Source organism: Triticum aestivum, chromosome 2D, assembly GCF_018294505.1.
Source record: "Triticum aestivum cultivar Chinese Spring chromosome 2D, IWGSC CS RefSeq v2.1, whole genome shotgun sequence".
Taxonomy (NCBI): Eukaryota; Viridiplantae; Streptophyta; class Magnoliopsida; order Poales; family Poaceae; genus Triticum; species Triticum aestivum.
Window position 1 is genome coordinate 340,420,756 of NC_057799.1, and position 6,276 is coordinate 340,427,031.

Sequence of the window (6,276 nt, forward strand, 5' to 3'; positions counted from 1 at the left end):
TATCCATCTAGGAAGCAAAAGTGTGTGTGCTTAGATAATGTTTCAAGCATTTGATCAATAAAAGGCAAAGGGTAATGATCTTTTCTAGTTGCTTTGTTTAATTTTCTATAATAAATTACCATTCTATAGCCTGTAACAATTCTTTGTGGAATAAGTTCATTCTTATCATTAGGAACAACAGTTATACCTCCTTTCTTAGGAACACAATGAACAGGACTTACCCATCTACTATCAGCTATGGGATAGATTATACCTGCTTCCAGAAGTTTTAAAATTTCCGTTCTTACCACTTCTTTAATTTTTGGATTCAACCGACGTTGATGATCAACAACGGGTTTGGCATCAGGTTCCATATTAATTTTGTGCTGACATAGAGTGGGACTAATGCCATTTATCATCGAGAGTATATCCAATAGCAGTCGGTGCTTCCTTAGAACTTTCAATAATCTTTCTTCATGTTCTGAAAGGTTAGCACTAATAATAACAGGATAAATTTTCTTTTCATCAAGATAAGCATATTTCAAAGCGTCTGGCAATTGTTTTAATTCAAACACAAGATCACCTTTAGGTGGAGGAGGACCTCCTAGAGTTTCAATAGGCAAATTGTGTTTAAGCGGAGGACATTGTTCAAAGGAAATCTTATCTATTTCATTTCTATCATGCATGTGTAAATCATTTTCATGGTCTAGCAAATATTGTTCTAAAGGATCAGTAGGTGGAACAACAATGGAAGCAAGACCAATTAATTCATCCTTACTAAGCAATTCTTTTTTATGATGATTTCTACTAAACTTGAAAAAATTAAACTCATGAGACTCATCACCAAAGCTAACACCAACAGTTTGTTTCTTACAACCTATCTTAGCATTAACTGTATTCAAGAAAGGTCTACCAGAGATAATGGGACAAAATTCATCTTGTGGGAACCAAGAACAAGAAAATCAATAGGGTATTTAATTTTCCCACACAAGACTTCAACATCTCTAATAATTCCAAATGGTGATATGGTGTATGTATTAGCAAGTTTAATAGTAACATCTATTTCTTCTATCTCAGCAGGTGCTATGTATTTCATGATTTCTTCATATAAAGTGTAAGGAATAACACTCACACTAGCACCCATGTCACATAAACCATGATAACAATGATCTCCTATTTTAACTAAAATAACAGGGGAAAGGATCGATATAGTTGACTAGAGGGGGGGGGGGTGAATAGGCAACTAACAATTTTTAGCTTTTCTTTACCAATTTAAACTTTGCATCAAAGTAGGTTGTCTAGATATGCAACTACGTGAGCAACCTATACGATGCAACAACAACAAGTACACAAGCAAGCAAGGAATGCAACACAAAGTAAGCTTGCACGAGTAAAGGTAAGAGATAACCAAGAGTGGAGGCGGTGAAGACGAGGATGTATTAGCGAAGTTCCTTCCCTTTGAAAGGAAGTACGTCTCCGTTGGGGTAGTGTGGAGGCATAATGCTCCCCAAGAAGCCACTAGGGCCATGTATTCTCCTCACACCCTCACACAATGCGAGATGCCATGATTCCACTATTGGTGCCCTTGGAGGCGGTGACCGGACCTTTACAAACAAGGTTGTGGCAATCTCCACAACTTAATTGGAGGCTCCCAACGACACCATGAAGCTTCACCACAATGGAATATGGCTTCGCGGTGACTCAACCGTCTAGGGTGCTCAAACACCCATGAGTAACAAGATCCGCAAGGGATTAGCGGGGGGAATCAAATTTCTCTTTGTGGAAGTGTAGATCGGGGCCTTCTCAACCAATCCCTAGAGAATCAACAAGTTTGATTGGCTAGGGAGAGAGATCGGGCGAAAATGGAGCTTAGAGCAATAATGTAGCTTAGGGATGGAAGAGGTGGTCAACTCGGAGAAGAAGACTCCCCTTATATAGTAATAGGACAAATCCAACCGTTATCCACTTACCAAGCCTGCGACGAGCGGTACTACCGCACCAGACAAGCGGTACTACCGCAAGGGCCCGCGGTACTACCATGGGGCTCTACGGTACTGTCGCTGGCGCGGCAGGAGCTAGACCAGCCCTGTTGTGTTGAGGCAGAGAGCGGTAGAACCGCCGGAGCGGTACTACCGCTCGCCCTTGTGGTACTACCGCAAGGCAGGGTTTGTCTAGGCTGGGAAGGCACGGACATATAAAAATACATCCGTGGCTACTTCCGCTGAGTTTCGATCTGTGCAAAAATCCGATGCGGTACTACCACAAACCTAGAGCGGTACTACAACGTAGGGCGCGGATGTAAAAAATTACATCCGCCCCTACTTCTGCTCGTGCTGTTGTGCCTGGCCCGAGGCCACGGTACTACCGTGCCCTGGGAGCGGTACTACCGCAAGGGACTGCGATACTAACGCGACCACGACCGGTACTACCGTGAGCCTCTCCGGTACTACCGCATGCCCCAGCACAACCAACACTAGGAGTTGTTGATTTTGCAGAGACATGGATAAATGGAGGATGCTCCAAACAGCCAAAGGAAAGGTGGGGCAAAAGGAACGGACGTGTATGTGATGATTCCACCCGAACATTTCCAAAGCGGACCCCCTCTTAATAGTACGGCTTCCCTATGACTCAAATCCACCAAAAAGAAACATAGGGAAAACTCCGTCTTCACTAGACTCCGAGGGGCAACGAATCGTCTTGTGCCTAAACATGAGATATTTGAAAAGCTCAATGCACACGATTAGTCCGCAAATGCATTGTCATCAATCACCAAAACCACTAAGGGATAAATATGCCCTTACAATCTCCCCATTTTGTGGATTGATGACAATACGAGATTTGCACATAGGGAAATAAAATGAAGCATAGGCAAACCCAACATCTATACATTATAGACGGGCTCCCCTAGATGTGTGCTCTCTAGAGAAATGCTCTGGACTGCACGACACACATACTAGGATCAACACCCCCCTATATTTTATAGACGAGGCATATCTTGCAACAAAATAACTAAGACTAAGCAAGGAGGCAAGATAATAAATATGAGCATAAAGTAACGGGAACATGATAGCATAGGCTCATGGGCTACTAAGCAAGAAAGACAATAAAATACGCTAGAGTGCATATGTCTTACACCATTTGAAAGAGAACTTGGTCTCACGAGCACAAACCAAACCAAAGCAAACGAGGTTCAACAGAACGAAAGCAAAGCGACAAAGCGAAACAACACGGCACAAGACTCGCAAATCCTACACTCTCTCCCCCTTTGGCATCGAGACACCAAAAAGGCAGAGAGGACACCTATGACACAGGTGGTAGCTCAAGCTGAAGAGATCACGCGTCACGCTCCTCGTCAGTCTTGGCAGCGGGAATGGTCTCCTCCTCAGATTCAGTCCACTTGCAGCCCTGCTTCACCATCCATTCAGCCTCTGGGTGATGTGCTTCTCAGACCCGCTTGATACCTGCTCGTCGAACGTCCTCAAGATCCTCTTGTCGCGCCGGAGACTCTCCTTCTGAGCAACATGAGACCGTTACTGTCCCTTGGCCTGCATGCAGAACAGAGCCTTCATCTTGTTCTTCAGCCTCTTAGCCCAAGAGGGCTCAGAAGATGAAGGCGAGTATCCATCAGAGCTGTCCTCATCCGCTTCCTCCTCCTCAATCTCATCCTCATCCACGTCCATCTTAGCAGCCTCTGCTTCAGCACGGGTAGTGGTGTTAGCCCACTAGCTCTTGATGCGGAGCTTGATGGGCTCATGACGAATCCAGCCGGGGGCAACAAACTCATCATTGGAATAGAGCTTCTCCCAAGTCCTCGAGATCAAGTGAAACAGATAAGTTCCATAGATGGGTACCTTACGGTTGAACACCGCAAACTGCAGCTCACACCATATGATATGTGGGACATCAAGTGGTTGCTTCTGAGCGAGACGCGCCTCCTCACAGATGATCATCATTTCCACGAGATAAGCATGCACCTTATCCTTGTCACCAATGCGTGGAAAGAGGGAGTTGCGGAAGATCCAGTGCATGATGTCAAGGAATGAGTTCAACACCCACGCCTTCTTGCCACTGGGAAGCTTCTTCTCAACAAAGCAGGGCTGAAGCTTGTTTTTGTTGGCGGACTCGGGGTTGGCATGAGGGCGAACACCAACGGGCTTGTTGAGCCCCTCATCACGAACCTATAGCAGATCCATGAACTCCTTCCACCTAGCAGTCATCCTCTGTCCATTGGTCATCCATGTCATGGTCCGTTCCTCATCAGTATGGAAGTGGACCGAAGCAAAGAACTGAGCCACAATCTAAGGGTCAAAGTCCAGGTGGAAAGTGATCAAGTCCTCAATGCCAAATTTCTCACCAAAATATGCCCGGTGTTTATCCTTCCTCATATGATCCATGTCAATCTAGTGCACGTCCACGTAGATGTTCTACTTGGCCTTGATCACATCTAGAAAGATAATATTCTGCTGTTTGGTCCAGAACAAATCATTCCCTCTGAAATTCTCACGGGGCTTCACATAGGGGTTGAGCTTCCTGCGAGTGACAAACTCAGCCAGTGGGATCTCATCCATGCCCATAGATGGCTCCCTGGTCTTGGTGGCGGTGGTCTTGGTTCTGCGTTGGGGGGCATTGGAGCCCTCTGGAGCCTCCTCTTGGTTGCGCAGGCGCTTCGAGCCTGTGTCACAGCTGGGATTCGAACGACGGACATTGGAACCAGAGACACCACCTATGACACACAACACAAGAACACACAAGAGAAACGAGAAGGATCAAAGCAAAGACCAAAGCAAAAACAAACGAAACACGTTGAAGTAAGATTGGGTAGTTGCCACGAGGAAGTTTCGAAGTCAGCGGTAGTACCGCACCACTGAGCGAAAGTAAAATTTTACTACTGCTCTAGCTGCAGTAGTACCGCGCCGGGATGGCACAGTAGTACCGCGCCTAGAGCGGGAGTAAAATTTTACTTCCGTGCCCCGAGCGGTAGTACCTCTCCAGAGGAGCGGTAGTACCGCGCGAGGGGAATGTAGCCAGAGCGGTAGTTCCGTACGGGAGGTGTGGTAGTACCGCTCGGAGTCAGATCTTGCACGAACAGATCTAGGCACATCCGCAACATCGGAGCGATACTACGGTTGATCGAAAATACCGTGTGGTAACATACCAAATAGCATCTCTACTACACTACTACTCTCCTACATCCTACTCTTGCAAAGATTTGGCCTAAAATCTCAAGAACAAAATGCATCTCCCCAAAACCTAGAGGCAAAACAACGAAGCAAAGAGAGAGGGATTTGGGGAGAAACCTTGTTCCATGGCAAGAGGGCGGGGTGGGGATCGATCCCACCGGTCGGAATCCTAGGAGAGAAGCCGGAGACAGAGATCCGGCGAGGTCCTCCGACGCCGTTCTTGGGCAGGAGAGAGAGAGACGAAGTGGGGAAACAGAGTAGAATGGGTATGGGGGAGTTGAACTCCCCCTGCCCGCTCTTGACCCCCACCCGCTCGCGACGGCACGGTAGTACCACGGGTCATCGTGGTAGTACCGCCTGGGCGGAAGTACCACATGCAGGGCGGTAGTACCGCTCATCCAGCGGCAGCAAAAAATTACTGCCGTGCTGGTCGCGGTAGTTGTAACACCCCGGATGTAGCTTTCCATATTTGTAACTCCAACTCTTGCCATTTTCGGCTATGTGTTATGATATTCCCTCCGTGGTCGGGTTTTGTTTTTCGTTTTGCATTTTGTTCATGTCATGCATCTCATATCATGTTATCATGTGCATCTCTTTTGCATACGTGTTCGTCTCATGCATCCGAGCATTTTCCCCGTTGTCCGTTTTGCAATCCGACACTCCCACCTCCTCTGGCGCACCCCTCTTGTTTCTTTTCATGAGCGGGTGTTGAACGTTCTCGGAATGGACCGAGGCTTGCCAAGTGGCCTTGGTATACCACCGGTAGACCACCTGTCAAGTTTCGTTCCATTTGGAGGTCGTTTGATGCTCCAACGGTTAATCGGGTAACCGCAAAGTCCTTTTGTGTGTTGCAGTAAAACCCCCCTCCAAACAGCCCACAAACCCCTCTAAGTCTCCTCCATGCTCTAGGTCGTTCGATCACGATCGTGTGGGCGAAAACCGCACTCCATTTGGTGCCTCCTAGCTCCCTCTACCTATAAAAAACACCTCCCCTCCAAAATTCGCGGTGCAACCCTAGTCCTTTTCCCCTCTCCGCAGCCGGACGCGTCCGCCGCCGCCGGACGAACCCGCCGCCGCGCCCACGCCAACCACAGCCTGCCACGTGGCAGCCGGCGCC